The following is a 19,434-nucleotide window of genomic DNA, read 5'->3' on the forward strand; positions in this document are numbered from 1 at the left end:
ATTTTACAGAGGTAGAGTCTCTCCGAAGCAACAATAGACGGGAATTGACCAATCTGCCAACAACTGTCGAAAAATCTAATTTTAGTAAAATGTTCCTTTCCTTTGGATTCCTTTTGGTGAGATAAATAAAGGATCATCTTAACATATAAAGCTGACCGTCGGTATTAAAGATGGATGATCCGTGTTCTTGGGCCAATCGCGATACCAATCTTGGCCAGGGCCAAATGCCCCATAGACACCAGGCCAACAACAGCTCCCCCTAATTATGGCCACCTCTAATAAAAAATGGGAATCTAAGTTTATTGTAAATAAACGAAAGTGCTTAATTGACCAAAGTAACAGAGTTCAGAAAAAAGTTTGTGTTGTGAAAATAGTTATATGTTTTTGAATAGGTACCCCATCAACATTGGCTGCCTCACTGCCTGTTTTCCAGAGTCATCTTACTGCTTAAAATAGGCTGCATTTAGTGTTAAAAAATGTTGTTGTTATTATTAAAAAAGTTACTATTTTAATAATAACAACAATAATCTAACATTCTGGCTTGGCTCCAGCTCCGGGTTTGTTACTACACATATAGAACTACACAGTAGAGCTTCAACAGAAAATCGCTGCTTATCCATCACTAAAAACTTTCTGCTCATGATTCCTTTAGATTTCTGACTCCTGCTGATGCTGTGTTATCTAGCAAGCTATGCTACTAACTGATTGGGCTGAAAATAAACTGTTAAATCTTTATTTTCCTTCCACCACAAGGCGCATTAGAGTTGCATTTATAGGTTGGATGAGGAATTGCAGCTTCCTGTGAGAGAGCAGCTTCAGCTCCTGAATCGAATCGGCTAAATCAAAAAATATCAGCCGATCACATAGTTTGGCTAATAATCGGCCGATACATAGCCGATAAACCTTCCCATCTCTATGTACTGAATTCTGGCAGGAGCACTGCCTGGCCTGGACTTCTGGATCTATAGCCCTAAACACTGTATGAGACCCGAACCCATGGGCGATGAAGGTGCACCTATGGGGCTAAAGCTCCCAATGTTTGTAGCAGAGCTTCCAGTCTTCTGTTCATCATCACGCTATAATGCATGCAGTTTTTAGTGCTGCTTTTCACTCAGCACACTTCACTTCCCCTGACCTGTCCCCCCAGTAGAGAATGTGTGGAGAACTTCAAAATAAAAAAATTAACAATGACACCATAATAATTAGGTCACAATTAACAGCAGGTATGACAATAATAAACACTGTTAAATAATATTGCAACTGGTTATTAGATTAGACTCATTAAAACCTAATGAAACATTACCACATTTTAATGTTTAAGAATGTAAGTAATACTGAACTGGGACATTAGTTCAAAAAGATTAATAATCAATAATGTCTTAACTATTATCAATTATTGATTAGTTTTGAAATGATGTAGAAGGATTATGTAAAGTGCCAAACACAAATGTTTAAATATTTAATATTTAATGCAGAAAGTCTACAATTCATAAGCATCTTGGCTGTTTCATTCAAACCCACAGTGGTGTTTTAAAAAGGCAAAATTACAAAAAAACTGTCACAATTAGTTATGGGCCTGACTGTGTGCATATGTCAAAAGTATAGATATCTTATAATAAAAAATAATATATAGCTTGGAGTGATTCCACTGTTAAATGAGATATGAAATGGTAACACATTTTAAACATACAGAAAGCTTATAACACTGAATAAAGACAGAGTTAGTGTGTTTAGATGAAGTACTCATCACTGCATAGTTTATACGTACATCAAAGATGTAAAATCATAAGTAATGATGAACTGAAATTGTAACGTTTCTCACCTTTAACTTCAACATACAGAGTCACATCATCATACCAGTCAAATGATGTAATTAAACACTTGTACGCTCCATCATCAGAAGGTTGGAGAGCTGAGAGTTTCAGTGAGGCGTTTCCTTTCTTCAGTTCTTCTTTAAACAGAGCTGTTCTCCCTCTGTAAGACTCCATCTGATCTCCATTTCTGTCTTTATAATCTTCATACAGGTGAACTAGCTTGTCTGTCTCATGCTGTCTGAACCACTCCACCATCATTCCCTCAGCACTGATGTTGGGTTGGAGAGAACAGGGCAGAATCAGATCTTCACCAGCTTCAGCAACAAGAGGAGCAGCTGGACCCACTACATTAAAACGATCTGCAATACAGAACAAACAGGAAAGCAAAAATGATACACTACTGTAGTAACAATCCTCTAACCACCTGTTGTATTCTCTGCAGTTTATATATTGGGAAACAATCTATGAACATTTGGTTTTATTCTGCATTTAACCACCAACAAAAAAAAACTATATAAGAAAGTTATTTTACTACAGCTCAGCATCCAATAGCATAATGTTTACTGTCAGGGTTTCAGGACAAGTCAGATGCTTTCAGATGTAAAAATATAAAGATTATTTCAAGAGTTGACAGGTAACACAGCAGGATTTAAGCAACACATGAGTAACCATATAGCAAACAGTTCTGATCTTCTCAACTGAAGATGTTCAGTGTTTCATTTAGCTCGGAAAAGCTCTTAGACACTGTCATGTTCGGCTGCTTAATTTTTATCATCAAAGGTTAACACTGATATAACCAATAGCTATATGCTGATATTTTAAGCTCAATAACTGTGGACTCAAATAACTTGTATCCATAATCCACATATATCATAACCTTTCTAAAATAATCACCTTCATGCAAAAAATATATATATTTGGCTAAATCATCACCTCATGATGCTGCATGGCCACCTGTGTTAAATTTCCTACACCCTCAGTTGATCAGATCATTTGATTCTTCTCCTTTAGGGTAGTGGCCTATGGAAAGAGTCTGAATTAGGCTAATTTATAGTTTATTAAATTTAAAATAAATGTCACTTTAATAGCTTTCCGTGATGGTTATCTTCACTTCAGTAATTTACACAATTGAGTACTCATCCACTAATTGGTAAATAAGAGATTTTTAATATAATATAAAATTTACTTTTTATTAATGAAGGCTATACATTGTGCAGTTGTTTGGTCTTAATAATTTTTTTTTTTTTCGTTTTTTAGTCTGCATGAGTGGTTGTTCTCTATTGAATTGTGTATCAGATCCAGATGCAAATACCTCAAAATGAAAGCTGAAATGTTGATCTTTTGTGTCATTACTTTTTAATGTCAACCCAAAATGTCAGTCTACAGCAAAACATAAATGTATTGGTCTTACAGTCCCAATACTTTTAGATGGGAATTAAGAAATTAAGACTGAAATTAAGAAATATATTGTGATATAAACTGTTGCCCTATTGTACCGCACTAACTGAAAGATCTGCTCCAGCTATGTGGTGTAAAATGCACGTGGGAATTAAATTCTGGAGTCTGAGGCCTTCCAGACAAGTCTGACATAGCATAACGCCTTCATATTTATTAAAACTTTCACCTAGAAATCCTTCTTCCCAAAGTGTCTCATACTGTGTGCCTACATTCAAAATTCATTACTGGTGTTTAATACCAGCTTCTGATGTGTTTTAGGGCATTTTCACACCTATAATTATATAAAAGGAGAAGTGCCTGAACCAAGGTTTGTGTGTTAGTTACATTTGCCGAAAGCGCACCTGTCGCCCCTGCAGGACACAGGATCACCTGACTTGGCACCTCCAGGCAGCCCCTTCCAGACAGCCAACCCAAATATTGAACACACCTGAGGACTTTAGACCATTTAACCCACACACACTCATCACTGAGAATTGTTCGGTTCATCCTGCTTTACCTCTTTGTTTTTGATTGAGCTCGATATTGACCATTTTTCCGTGCAGTGTAAACCCAAACCTAACCAAACCAGTTATTATATACAAAGTAACAAACACATGAAACTCAGCACGGACTCTGGTCTGGACTTTCAGGTGAAAAACAACCTTGGTTAAGGCAACTGTTCAGCATTCACACACACATTTGCAGCAGATATACACAAACCTGACATGGTCTCCATTAGTCCAGAGAAAGCCACTAGAATCACCCAGAGAATCTTCATCTCTGAAAGAGAGAATAAACAGAATTACTTTTATATACACACACACATTTTATATATATATATATATATATATATATATATATATATATATATATATATATATATATATATATATACAGCAAAAATTAAGGTACTGGCCTCACTGTTCTAATACGAATACGTATATATTGTGATGGAAGGTGTTTATTGAAATGATTCATAATCAATGACGTGTGATGATTCATAAACAATGACGACTATTAATGATATTACTTTTTGTTCCATGCGATGATAATGTGTACTCAGGAGCATATCTAAGATGCTGAGTGAGAGTTTTTCTATCTGGGGAAAGCAGTGTGTGTCTATGTATGTGTGCACGTCACGGATTGTTCTGTCTACAATTCTGGCGCCAGGGTCATTTTTCCTTCTGCTTGCGGTGTTTTGAGAACCAGTCTGATATGCTCACTAAGGGATTATTTGTCGTGGAAATCGACAAAGACAGTCAACGAGCCGGGATGCCAAAAAGAGAAGGTTTTTATTTTGAAGTTGCAAAAAGCAAAAATAAAGCGAAAGCAATGGATGAAGAATGAGAGTAGTCAGGAAAGTCGGAAAAAGCCCCTTTCTGTGTCGACTGGGCATTTTTATACAGTCCCCCCCTGCATACATGAGGCAATCCCCTCGTGATCTGTTTTGGAACAGGTCACTACCAAATATAAAAAGAGGAACAGAAACTGCACGTACCAGAAGATAAGCTTTTTAGGAGAGAATAATTCATGAATCAGAAAGCTCTATTTTACTATGACAAAACAGTTTCCAGGCAAACCTGATTTTCATTCCTTGAGGAGAGAATAATTCATAAATCAGAAAACACCATTTGCTATGACCCGCTAGTCTCCAGGCAGAACTCAATTTTCATCTCTTTAGGCCTCAAATCTGAGCCTGTATGTCCCAGGAGCAGAGAATACACAGTTCACATAAAATCAATGATAACATACTGATTGAATGATTAACAGGATGAATATTGAATGATTAACAGTAATAATCAGTATAATTGATTATGAATACATGAAGTAAATCAGGAATACATGGAATAAATGTTGATTTTCCCCCACAGTCATACCACCTGTCAGAAGAAGTTGACGTGTCACAATGGTGGCACTGTGCCCATAATTGGGAAGTAAGGGATGGGAGGATCTAAAAGGTATAAAGAGAGCATGGCACTCTTGCAAGGCAGGAGTTCACTCTGTATTCATTACGTGTGGCTTCTCAATAAATCTTGTTACTCATTCTGATCAAGACTCAGAGACTCTGAATATTTCTTTCTTCCTGTCATTATTTTCCACCACAATTTGGCGTCACGGAACAGGATGAGCATGGTCTTGCGGCGGAGGGGGAGAGACTAAGCACCTGCCGAGGACGCTCTCCAGCAAAACAGCTGGGCCCCAGAAGCAAGGGAAAATTCCACAGAATAAGGACGAAGTACCGCGGGGGCAGGTGCGGCCTCTCACCCCTCATTCGCAAATCCAGGCCTCATCAACAAACATTGGTGGTGAGTGACAGGTTAACTAATTTACTCATTAAGGAAATTTTAAATGTAAAAATTGTTCTTAAATTAATTTACTCCCCTCCATCCTTCCTTCAGCACTCCGCCCTGGACAGTGTATAGTTACATGACGGTGTACAAGACTAGCCTGGTCATAGCGAGGCCTTTATTGATGTATGTAAATATATCTTTGAAGTTAAAGAGAAGACTAGCCTGGTCGTAGCGAGGCCTCTATTGATAGACGTGTCATTAGAGTAATAGGTCCCGGGACCGTGGGGAGGAGTGCATAATAATACTAATAGTACAGGGTACTGATTGTGTATTAAGCAGGGATAGAAGAAGGAAGGTGAGACGTGATTATTGGGGCTAAATTACTCTGAGTCATTAAAATCGAATGAGAGAACAAAATGGGATCCCAAGTAACTAAAGAATTGAAACTTAATCCAAAAATTCATGATGCAGCTCTTTTCAATCAAATGAGCCAAGACTATATGTGTGTGTGTGTGTGTGTGTTTATGTAGTGTTGTTCAAAGGTTTGGAATCATTAGCATATAAACCCAATATACATATATTAAAGTAGGGCAGAATATTGAGCCATGCTGGAACTGTTCAATGTAACATGTTTCATTATCTTTATGGAGAATGCTGTAGAATTCTGAGGATGACAGTTTAGTGAATATGTGAGACTGCTTCATGTTTAAATAGTAGTGATGAGTTATGTACAAATGTCCACATTGTGAAAGTCATCCCTGATTGAAACAGAAAAGAGATGAGGATTCCAGGCTTTTGATACAATGTGTGTGTGTGTGTTTCTGCGTGTGTTGAATAAAGCAGTGAGAGAGATAGACAAAACATCTCTTCTCTGCTATCTTCTATCACATTTGGTGTGTGTGTGTGTGTGTGTGTGTGTCTGTGCGTGTGTGTAAGTGTGTATGTTTCTAACATTTGTCTAACTCTGATATTCTATAAGCGAATCTAATGATGAATATAATGTGTGTGTGGCTGTGTCAGAATCGCTCCCTATTCCAGAAATAGTGCACTATATAGTGTAAAACCATTTTTGCAATACTGTTTAAAAACCGCAGCAGTACATTCTGTTCCCTATATAGTTCACTATGAAAAACCTAATGCATCACAAAATTTAGAAATTCCAAAATATACTATAATGCAATGCAGTGCTGTTGTATTAGACGTCCTCAGAGCAGGACAAACATGGTTTATTGTTTGGTTGTTCCATAATTCGTTTAGTAAATAGAAAATGCTACATAGTGAAAGAGTTAATGAGTGAGCCATTCTGAACACAGCTTCTGTCTTCATGTGGTTGAGGCCTTTTCTATTATTATTCTTTTTTTATTGAGACTGATTTCAGCTCAGTCTCAGCTGAATGAGATTTAAAGAATACACATATCTAATTTCTCTAGTGGTTCTCATGCATCTCAGTCTATGCTGATCTTTTGATTCTCTTAATGAGGATGGTAGATTTTAGAAACCAGTAAGGAAAGATCTTACTTTCTTTGGAAAGCTTTAATTTGACAAACTTAATATTGTATCTATTACGAGCTGCAGTGAATTGGGTCTCTCTTTCTGACTTTTAAACAAGGAGACATCAGATGTTTAAAAAAAAAAAAAAAATGGAGCTTTTTGTTTTGCTTTCCATATGTTTTCTATTTCTCGCAATGAAGAACTTGCTTGCATATTCTTGGCTATATTTTGAGTCCCCATCAGAGCACAACAATATAATGTTAATGTTTATACAGTTTAGAAATATCAAGCATCGTTTGGCTGGAAATAATTTTTGTTTTAGTTATTTCATGAGGCTAAACAATTTTTAACCATGTTAGAATTCCTTTCAGGATTTCTTTTTTATTATTTTTTTTTTCTTTTAAGGGTTTTTTTGGAGGGATTTTTCTCTTTTGACTGATTGTTGCTCAGTGCTGTTTTCTGGGTGTTTGAGAAGGCGGGGGTGGTGCTCATCACAGGAGTTTTGACCCTCAGAGACAGGGTCCTCTGCAACAGTACTGTGAACATCATCTGAACCAGAGCACTTCATGAGGAGAGTCTCAGATGAGAGACTGTGTTTGGTCCAGCTGTCGGTCGATGGCTGGACTGTGTCTTCACCGGACCTGCTGTGATTGAAATGTTACAGCACTGGTCCAGGAAACTGGTTTCAGATCTGGAAGAACTGAGCGATCAGAGACCGCTTCAGACAGCACCTGCTCAACCATCAACACCACCCACCCCCATCAGCCAATCAGCCCAGTGGATCCACACCTCAGCCTGAGCCAGCAACAGAGACGTGAGACCAGATTTTTTTTTTATTTTTATTTTTATGCCTGTTTCTTTTTTTATTAAAAGGAGTGATTTTATTTCATTTTTGATGTTTATGCCTCATGTAGAAAATGTTTGGTTAAACTTTAAATCTGGTGGTGACTCAAATTATGACTGTTTTACCTTTCTTTTTAAGGAAAAACGGGAGGTTTTAGCTATTTTTGTTTCTCTTTTAAATAGTGTTAATAATAATAATAATATCTAGTTCAGGAAAAAAATCTTTAATTTCATTGTAAACAGTAGCCAAGCATGGTTGCTGGGCAGATTAATACATTAGAGGCCTATCACTTATTGGCCCTCAATTTTTTTTTACTGAAAAGTTCTTTTAGGTTTACATTATGTAATTTATGTTGCCTAATGACTATGATTTGTATAAAACATTTTTAATAACAATCATTATGTAAGGGAAGTTGTTTACTGGCTTTTGACAAAATTAATACATATAAACTCAGATGTAGTTGTAACTAGCTAAAGTAACCAAGCATGCTGGCTTAAATAAAAATCAACCATTTAAAATCTTATTAATACATCAATGTAGACTATCAACTACAAAAAGAGCTTTGCTTGCTCCAAAAGTTTAAAAAAAAAAAATATATATAGGGTAAGATAGAAATCTTTCTCTTATATGTGCATTAATATTAATGCTAAATTAATTCAATATATATAATAATAACTAGCTTGCTAAACCACCAGCTAACAGTCTTGCAACTATGCCAAACAAGTGAAACTTAAATATGTTTTTATTTTTTGCAATTAATTTACAGGTAGCACAGTTCGCAAAAATATATATTGGAACTGAACAAGGAAAATAAATATTAGGCCAATAACTTCAAACAGGACCACTGCAGCTCATAGCTTCAAAATCACTGTCATAGGAACTAGTTAGTCTAAACTTAGGTGGACCATGCCTACCACAGCTTGTGGACACAACTCCACACACATTAAAATCCTAACATCAGCCAAATGTTTTTAGACTCAAGTTAACAGATGGAAAATAAGTTTACGAAGGATATAGAGGAAATGCACTGACTGCATCATACTCATCAGAGTTTTGGAAGAACTGAACTCTCTACTCAATAACTAAAATAAAAAAGGGGTGTTTTATGCTCTTTGTGTGTTCGCCCTCAAATAACAGCACTAATCAGACTAAATATTCTGAGCAATGCTTTAAGGATTTCTGAGTATGTGTAAAGTTGAGGATTGTTTGTCTACAGATTGGCATTAAGAATTTTGGCACATAACAAACTATTTTAAAATAAATAAAACTAAGATTAATCTGAAGTGCACAAATAAGTTTTAGATGTGCTTCAAAGGAAGAACTGGGTGATCCCTGATGGATATAAACTGATAGAGAGTTACAAATCTTTGGTGCATAAATACAGAATGCAACGCTAAATGTTCTCAACAAATGAGCTGGAATTGTCGATCTGTCAGGAGTCCTGATATATACTTAGCTGCTAAGCCATTAAGAGATTTTTACACTTTTCACACTAAATGAATATTAAAATCCAATCTAAATAATCTTCTCTCTTTTTTTGTGTGAGTTAGAACTGTAGCTGCAGCATTTTGACCACGATGTAATTTGTAAATTGTAGAGAATAATAATTGTAATCCAGAGAATAATGCATTACAATAGTCTAATCAAAACAAAGGTGTAGATCAGCTTCTCAGCATCTAGTGTAAGAAAATGTCTAATTAATGTATAAAAAATATATACATTATTGTGGTTGAAGATTAAATTAGACAATGTGAAAGGTTAAAAGAAAATATGAAGGCATTTGATAAATAAATGTTGAGACTATGTATTCTATAGTCTAGAGCGAAAACAGTGACAATGTTGAAAAACATTGACTTGATTTTAACACTTTTAAACTTCATGTTGTAATTCTGGAAAAAAAAAAAAAAAGAGAAAGTTAATGTAGTAAAAATTTGTTTATGAATCTTCTCAGATCCATGGTGGGCATGACGAGGCAGGGAGAGTCCGGCGTGGGGACTGGTGTGCAATAGGCCCCAGCATGTCCACAGCTGAGATGAAGAAACACTTGTTCTCATACTCTGTATGCGGACACTTGTCATGACTCCCGGGGCTTCTTAGGCGTTATGTAGACCATCATGGAATCTTGGATGATTCCATTTGGTCTAGAAGGGGGGAGTGAAGGGTGTGATTGGAGATAACCACACCTTCACACTCTTATTCTTAAATGTTTTATACATTTATATATACAGTTATTATTTTTACTGTTCACTTTATAATTCACTTAAAGACCTTATGATCTTTGCTCTCTTTTTAACTGTCACTATGACAAGGCTTTGGAGGTTGTTTTTTTTTACTTTTTTCAGGAATCAGGAAGGTCAGAGTGTTTTCATCAACAGTGAGAGCTGTGAGGAGAACGTGACCCTGAGTGGCAGAGAAGCTTCACTGCTGTTCTGCTGTTCTGGGACCAGTGCATATGAACTAGGAGACAACAAGCTATCTGAGTGAAGTGCTGGAAACCTCTCCTCAGATAGCCAGAAGATCTTTACATCCACTCTTTTCCTCTGTCTCATCTTCTTACAGACTTTAGGACACTTAAGGACTGTCTGCTGTGTTCATGAAGGACACAGTGCTGAACAACATCATGATAAGAACTTGTTGCTCAGACAGGCTGGAGCGGATCACGTCATTAAAACTGGACAACATGCTGTTAACTGGACTCTGCTGACGTAATCATATTGATAAGTTCTGTACAATCACATGTCATTTGCAAAATGTATAACTGCTTGGATGAAGTATGAGGAATTCTCTCTGGCCCTCGACTGGCTTTAGTTTATTTCTTTCTTTCTCTCTCTCTCTCTCTCTCTCTCTCTCTCTATGGGTTGCAAATGTGTTGATCTATCGAGATTTTATTTGTTGATGTACTTTTACTCTTTTCTAATATATATCTATTAATTTTTGTTCCGCCATATGCAGAAGAAAGGCCAGTTCCTGCAAGTTGCAGTAGATACAATAGAGTTAGATACTGCATTTAGGCTGGACCGTTTGTTTGATGAAGGTAAAGAAAATTATCTGTAAAAAATTATTATTGATTCAGAATCAAAGGGGGGAGTGTGATGGAAGGTGTTTATTGAAATGATTCATAATCAATGACGTGTGATGATTCATAAACAATGACGACTATTAATGATATTACTTTTTGTTCCATGCGATGATAATGTGTACTCAGGAGCATATCTAAGATGCTGAGTGAGAGTTTTTCTATCTGGGGAAAGCAGTGTGTGTCTATGTATGTGTGCACGTCACGGATTGTTCTGTCTACAATTCTGGCGCCAGGGTCATTTTTCCTTCTGCTTGCGGTGTTTTGAGAACCAGTCTGATATGCTCACTAAGGGATTATGTCATACCACCTGTCAGAAGAAGTTGACGTGTCACAATGGTGGCACTGTGCCCATAATTGGGAAGTAAGGGATGGGAGGATCTAAAAGGTATAAAGAGAGCATGGCACTCTTGCAAGGCAGGAGTTCACTCTGTATTCATTACGTGTGGCTTCTCAATAAATCTTGTTACTCATTCTGATCAAGACTCAGAGACTCTGAATATTTCTTTCTTCCTGTCATTATTTTCCACCACAATTTACACACACATATACATTCGTATTAGAACAGTGAGGCCAGTACCTTAATTTTTGCTGTAGACCTTTGGGTTTGACATTAAAATGAGACTAAAGCAAAACATTTCTGCTTTAATTTTCAGGTACCTTCTGATTATAACCATCCGTTTTTACTGTGAGCAAAAGTACTAGATCATGTGACTGTCTGGTGCATTTTGTTGCCCATGTGTGTCCTGATAAATTGATATTCAAACAATAAACAAGGCTAAATGTCTATGATCAGATTTAGATTTGGGTTTTATCTGTGCAGACAGATCATTTATATTTAGGGGTGTAACCAATATGAAAATTAGAGAGCTGTCTACAGGTAAAAACAACCAATTGTGAAAATAAATCAGAGCCAATGCACAATTATTGGTCATAGCCAGTACATCAGTTTGTCCTAAAGAAGAAAGTGATGTTCCAATACTTTTGCTTACAAAAACAATGGGAGGTTCAAACAAAAGATGCTCTTCTGAACTGTGTATCAGATCCATATTACCATTACTGTTTTGTGTACACCAGTCTCTTAGAACAAACTATTACCCATTGACTCCACTACCCTGTTTGACATCACCTAACTTTTTATGTAACTTTTTTGTTTCGTTTGACATACAAAGTTTCCTTTCATTGTTTATAGTTTATTTCAGTGTATGACCTTTTTCCTTTTTACTGTTTATAATTGTTTGTCTTGCCCTTGTTATTGCATGTAATGACCCTGGACTAATTCGCCTTCGTCTGGAATGATCCTGTTTGTTGTATTTTTGACTCTTGTTCCCAACCTTGCCTGTTTTGACCACTTATTTGGACTGTACCGTTTTAATAAATCCATATGACTACAGTGGTGTGAAAAAGTGTTTGCTCCCTTCTTGATTTCTTTTTGTTTGCATGTTTGTCACTTTGTTTCAGATCAAACAAATTTGATCAGTTTTTCTCCCTCCTCTGGTCTCTACTGCACAGACTCGGGTTTCAGGATCGCCAACATGGAGGAAGATTTTGGCTTCATTTTCATTGAATGAATGAGAACGGCGACACTGCGTCCATCTTTTTTACGTCTCTGTATCAAATACATAATGTACTGCACAAACTCTACAGTGAGGTGAATTATTTTTATCCGTTTTCTTCTCGTTTTTGGGCTTAATGTGTGTCTGAATTAATATAACAGACTGAAACGTGTCGTTCTCCCCTTCTCTGTGTTTTTTAGCATGCTCTCCGCCTGCGCTTCTGTTTACCGTAAATTTAAAGCGCGGATGACCTGGCTGGGAATTTCCGAAGCGCGGATTCCGGTGGGCAGTCCCTTTTTGCACTGAGATATGCAACGAGAAATGCATTGTAATGGCAGCGGAATCGCGTTGTCCTACTGCGCATGCGCAAGCCCAAATGTAACTAGTTCAAGAAGCAGAGGCTGTGACCGAAATGGCTCCCTACTCCCTCATTAGTGTTGCGCTATGTAGAGAGATACTAATAAGTTCACTAATTAGTGGTAAAACGGGAGTGAATTCGGACACTAACTCATCATTATCATGCGCCAGCACCGGTCGCATAAACACACACAGGTGAGAGAGGGGTTGAGCCATGTTTAAAACTCCATAAACACACGAGCTGAGCTCTGAATTAAAGTTAGTGAAGCTCTGAGCTGATCATGAAGTTATTTATCTGCTTTACGCTGTTTATAAGATGATCCTCACATTACTGAACTACATGAAGAAAACCTTAAAAATAGTAGCGTACACCGGCTCGCTCTGTTGCCAGATTGGGTGGTATCATGACAAATGTCGAGTTGTGTCTGAAATTGTTTGGAGGAAACGCTGTGATTTGACAGGTGAACAAAACTACCAAGTGTAAAGAGTTTGGAAATTGAACTTGGCAGAAACAGAGCTTTTAGTCCTGCTGATGGAAATTTGAAGCTGTGTTTATGTTTGTTATTATATGTAAGTTATTTCTTTATTTCATTGCTTGCAAGGTTGTTTTTATGTACTGTTTTTACGTTTTTGTTTCGTGTGTCCAATGATACAAGGCACAAAACACATAATACAAATATGCAGATAAACTCACTTAAATATATATTTTTGTAATCAGTGATATTTAAGATATTTATGGTATTTTAGTTAAGATCATGTTGGAATAAACCCTGTAATATTGTTAATATGACGAACATCAGGTGGTTTTCTCAGTAAATTTGTGGATTTGAAACACGTTTTACCCTGTGAATTGGTTTTATCTGAATCCCACTGTAACAATCTGTCAAACCTGGTGGCTCGCTGTCCGCTCCGTTTCTTCGGCTGTCTGTTGCTTAGTAGCGAGACCCGCAAAGCATTTTGGGACACATTCACCTCGCTTAGTAAGCAGCGAAGATTACTATAAATCATGATGCATTATGGGAGTTTTTAGTGCCCTCAAAATCACCCTTAAGATTCGGACACTCAAAGAAAAATGGCTGAAATACTCAATATTGCCCTAACTAGTAAATAGGGAGCCATTTCGGTCACAGTTATTTTGGTGGAAAAGCGCTGTCTGTGTTCCCAGCGGATCAGAAGTATTTCACAGTACTGTTGTTTTCTTTCTTTCTTTTTGCATAACTCTGATCCGGAACAGGAACTGAAGCTCTGTTTAATCGCCTCTGTTTAATAAACTGTTTGATTTCTGAACACACACAGAGGTTCTTCTTTTTTTCTGTAAGCTCCATATAAACGGTATAGAAATCATATTAGAGACAGATCTTTAACTTACCGGGTGAAAAGTAAAGCGCTGAGCTCTGAAATCCGCTCTGCTCTCTTTCTGAAATGCTGTCCGTTAACATTTAGCTTTCAGTTTCACCCTCTTTCATTAACCCTTCAGACTCCAGCAGAACTGAAGAACCAGGAAACCACTAGAGAGGAGAACACCCACTCCAGTATGTGTTTACTTCACTCATCTACTTCACTCTCACTGACTTACAACCTGAAAATAAACATTTTCATCATAATTATGATTTTACTGGCTCATATTTCATTAATACAAACAAATAAATATTTAAAAACAAATGATCAAACAATGATATTACTTGACTAACAGCAAGTAATATTAATAATAATAGTAATAATAATAATAATAATTATTATTATTATTATTATTATTATTATTACTATTATTATTATTATTATTATTATTATTATTGTTGTTGTTGTTGTTGTTGTTGTTATTATTAATACATTATACTACTATAATATATATGACACTGCTTACCAGATGTTAAATAAATTAATCACTGTATTTATACTTGTTTATTTATTTGTTTGTAAATCAAATCTTTACTTTCTTTATATATTAAATAAGATAAAATCCGGAGTAATTCTCTAGGTGCCACTAGAGGGCGATGTTCACCGTGTGCTGGATCAGGTCACGTGACTGTAGGAAAGCAACAAACTGCAGAAAACTAATAAAAAAGATATGTTTAAAACAGAATCATATAAATCAAATAACTGTATAATTGATGCAGTGTATCTATGATTAATACGAATTGTTCCTGCTTAAATCACTCGAAATAATAAATATATGGGCGTGTATTTTATAGGTTAAATACATTCAAATATATTTCTAAATGTATTTTAACGTTATATGTTTCTAGATCTGTCACAATAACGCATTATGCCAGAAACTGTTATTGCCATTTAAACACAATTTCATCCCACTGATGAATACAACAGCATTACTTTTTTATTATTATTACTAAGAATGTTCAATTCAAATCTGTTTTAAAACAGAGTTAACTTTCCGCCTCATTCATTTTAATGAGACATCCTCACTATGTAAACACAGTGAGCAGTTCTGAGGTCAGCAACAATTACTGAGCTCATGCCTATATATTGTACAATAATCTAAAATCAGAATAGTAATTACATTTAATTCGTTTAGAATAGAAATATTTGTGCATATGTAATATTCTTACATTTAAAATGTATTTAAACAATTGTAGTATATTATGGATTTTTTTAAATGTATTATATAAATATATTTCCATATATTTCGTCTCCATATTGTTTCTCTGAACAAACCAAACCAGAACAGACCAGCATAAGTTATATTTTGGATGCTGTTATTCTGGTCTTCTTGGTCAGACTGTGTTACTATAAAACCAGCACCAGATCATAATAAACCACAGATATTTATACTATATAATCTAGGCGCTTATAATCTATTCATTACGGTAACTTTCCTGAGGAGCCACACAGCCTCACAGGAAGGGGGCGTTCCCTGTAGAATCTGCCTCGGCTCTGCAGCAGGAGTCAGAAGGTGAGTTTAGAGTTTATAAACTACAGATTAAACAGCTTTTACAGCCTGGAGTTCCTCTCCTTCTTAGCTTTATATAAAATAGAGTGTAAATAACGCGTGTTCTTAGTGTACAGAAGTGATGTATCAGGATTACAGAGCGAGTTCAGTCTGTAGAACTGTGGAAATACTGGAACTGTTATCAGTCTGACTGTGAAAACAGGGCTTTATTTATAGATTTACATTTATAGCGTTTATCACACTTACAGAAGCTCTTAACTGTTCACTCAGAAAGTTTCTCCAGCGAGTGAGACTAGACTCCAGAGTCTAAACCCTCCTCTAGTCTGTAGATACTGTACAGTACTATAGTCAGTACTGTAGTGCTGCCTAGATCCAGAGATCTACACTCAGCAGCTCACAGTGCTGGAGGAACTACACACACCCTGTACTGCAGTTACAGTACAGATACACAACATCACATATTACTCCAGTTAAACTCCTCCCTTTAGACCTACACTGGAGTAAAAGTACACAAATATTCACCTTCAGATCCACAGTACCAGTCAAAAGTTTGGACACACCTTAAATTCAGTGTCATTATTTTAAAATGTTCTGTATTGTAAATTAATACTAATCTCATCTTAACCAGTGATTCTCAACTGGTGGGTCGGACCAAAACGTGAGTAGCAGACACATTGTTTATTCTTTTTTTTTAAACTAATGCTCATCTGAAGGAGTTTCTTAATAATGTACTCTGAATGCATAACTATGCAGAGAACTAAAATATCTAATTTTGTGGCCTTATTAATTTTGTGAGGATTTGATATTTAATTTTACTGTAGTAACTTTTATGCATGTAGTTGTCATACTCCTCATTTTCAAATTCACTTTGCTTTCCTATGTATGTTTAAATGGTATTTTGAAGAAAAATAATAAAACGTATATATTTTAACCCATAACATATCACAAAATAAAAACATAAGGTGGACCGCATTAAACATTGCTATTTAAAAAACAAAACAAACAAAAAATATATATATATTCTTCTTGGAGAAGAATTGCATACTGTAGATACAAGATCACCCCAATCCCAGCAACCCCTCACAGACTCACTAACTTACATCTTCTAAAGCAGCTATGAACCTATCAGATCTTCATTCATCACTGCTGTAAATATAAATCAGCTCTCCTCATGTTCTTCAGCAGTTCTGCAGGGCAACACTTTCACTTAAAGCCCCTTAGGGTCTTAGTACTGTATTAAACATGTGGCACAGACTTCAAAGTATCATGATCTAAAAGTCTAAATACTGCAGAACTAAAAACTTTACTACATCCTCTCATCTTCACCGATGTGGGCGGAGTCTCCCTATACTGAACATTAATTGGTTGGTAGAATGTTGTAAGGTCAGCAAGTTGCCATTCCTTCAGGTGTTGTGCTGAATTCTGCCTCCTTGAGAGAATCTGCCTCCCTTCGAGTGCAGGTTTGTCCCGCAGCAGAATGAGTGAAACAGATTCCTCTGAAAGTCTGCAGTCGAATCAGACAGCAGGTTTATTAGGGCTGAGTTTAGGGTCAGACAAATTAGCTTTAGGCTGAGGTTAAGATTTAGACCAGGGCTGGGGTTAGGATCTGAGGGGTAGAGGTTTAGCTTTTGTGCTGAGGTGGTTAAGGTAAGGTTTAGAATTTAAACCAGGGCTAAATTAAGGTTATGGGTGATGGTTAAGGGTAGGGTCTGGGTAGGGTTTAGTACCAGGGCTAAATTTAGGGCCAGGGTCAGGATTAGTATTTGAACCAGGTATAACTGGTAAAATGACCCATTTCTAAGATATTTTACAGAATCTTAAAGCTCTAACCTGTTGGGCATTGTAATTTCCTTTGGCTGCACAGCAAATTCTGTTTTTTGGAATAAACTCTGTGAGAGTTAATATAAACTCAGTTGGCCTTTTAACTCTGTTCAGGAGTTAAATCTGAACTGTTGAGGGAGTTAAAATATTTATCCCATCTAGAGGAAAATACAGCTCTCAGCTGGAGTTAATTTTAACATAAACTCCTGCACAGCGTTAACAAACAATACAAACGTGTTATTAAACTAATATTATTAAAAACATTGTAATATTTTAAAACCCTGGAATATTTAGGAGTAGAAATGACAACAAAAAGCATCATTACTGTTTACAATAACGATTTCCTCAACAAGTGTATGCCAGTGTATTTTTCCATTGCATGGCAGCTCTAATCCTGCATTGCAGTTCTCAGTGCATTATCAGCACTTTGTCACATTTTACAGTACAGAAGATGGTAACTTGCTCTAATAGCCAACAACACAACAGCTAATCAAACGACCATTATATAAAATGTAATGTAACACCTCATGGAAGGAGCCCTGGTGGGCAAGACTACACACTGATGATGAGCTAGGATTGGGGGACACGCCCATTAAAGAGTTCAGTCACGCTCCTCAACACCTTGTGGGATAAACTCTGAAATAAACTCTACACCGCCAAAGAGTTCCCCTCAACTCAACTTGTGGTTTAATTTGGAGAATAAACTCACACAATTTAACACTTTCACACATTTTTGTTTAACTCCAGATTTTATAACTCCAGAAATTTGCTGTGTGTATTGGAACATATCTTATATTTTATCATAATTACTCAGTACTTTGGAGCTTCTACCACACCTTTACTCTATTAATGCCTAGAACTTTCCAACTTTCCTCCAGTCCTGTAGAACCAACTTTAAAACAGGCGTGTCTTCATGTTCTCGAGTGTCTTGTGTTTAATGTTTGTTACGTCAGTTTTGTATTGTGTTACATGTTACATTCCCTCATAAACTCCTCAAGAACAAAACTGTGTCCTAACTTTGCTTTGGATTTCCTGTGTACAGATGAACCCACTCCACCAACATCTTTTTTTCAGAACTCTGAATGAACCTAATTCACAACACTGATTCAGAACTCCAGAGAAAACCCGAACTCAGGCTGAACCTCAACACAAACAGCTCGGGAAGTTTTTCATCCATCAGTCCGTCAATGTTTGACATTCTGAAAGAGTGTCTCTGTGTCGATTTTCCTATTTACGGACTTCTCCCAAGTTTCCTCCTGTAAATCCATCACTCTCCTCCTGCTCTCTTTCCCAGTTATTCCACTCCGATCTCTCGCTCCGTTCCTTTAAGTTGTGTTTTCTTTGCTGTAAAAAGCATTTCCAAATAGGATTTGTATTATATGATATTAGTATGAAAGTGTTCTTTATTAAGGAAAAAAGAAAAAGAAGAGTTTATTTTTGTTACTGGTTTGTTTCATAATTCTTTTTTAAATTGGTATTGTAATATATCTATGCAAGAACTGTTGAGTGAAGCGATTTTATTTAAGAATGTCATCATGTGTAATAAATGGTAGAATCTTACAAGTGTCTCCTTGTGTTTCTATTATTTTACTTTACTCTAAAACTGTTATTATTGTGTCTACTATGAATATTGATTCAGTAGTTAATTAGTTACACATACTTTAAATGTAAGTTAAATTAGTATATTTGTGTTTTCTATGAATTCTGTGAACTAAGATTTAGATTTAGAGATTTAGAAGATGATATGTCAGACATACAGAGAGTGCAAGAATGCAGTTATATAATAATTTAGCAGTGCAAATTTGCAAAGATCAAAACTGCGGACAGTAAATAAACTAG

At 36.2% G+C, this 19,434-nt stretch overlaps 2 protein-coding genes across 2 annotated transcripts in view; one reads left to right on the forward strand and one right to left on the reverse strand.

The window, feature by feature from the left end:
* The window catches only part of LOC103029144 (ribonuclease inhibitor), a 254,739-nt gene that overhangs the window by 134,175 nt on the left and 101,130 nt on the right, over nt 1-19,434 (reverse strand). The gene's annotated exons all lie outside the window — the stretch shown is intronic.
* LOC125789956 (telomerase protein component 1-like) overlaps nt 15,741-19,434 on the forward strand; it is a 265,125-nt gene continuing 261,431 nt past the window's right edge. Inside the window, exon 1 of the mRNA XM_049473064.1 lies at nt 15,741-15,777. The gene's annotated coding sequence lies outside the window, so the exon portion shown is untranslated. The remainder of the gene's footprint in view (nt 15,778-19,434) is intronic.

Source organism: Astyanax mexicanus, unplaced genomic scaffold, assembly GCF_023375975.1.
Source record: "Astyanax mexicanus isolate ESR-SI-001 unplaced genomic scaffold, AstMex3_surface scaffold_33, whole genome shotgun sequence".
Taxonomy (NCBI): Eukaryota; Metazoa; Chordata; class Actinopteri; order Characiformes; family Acestrorhamphidae; genus Astyanax; species Astyanax mexicanus.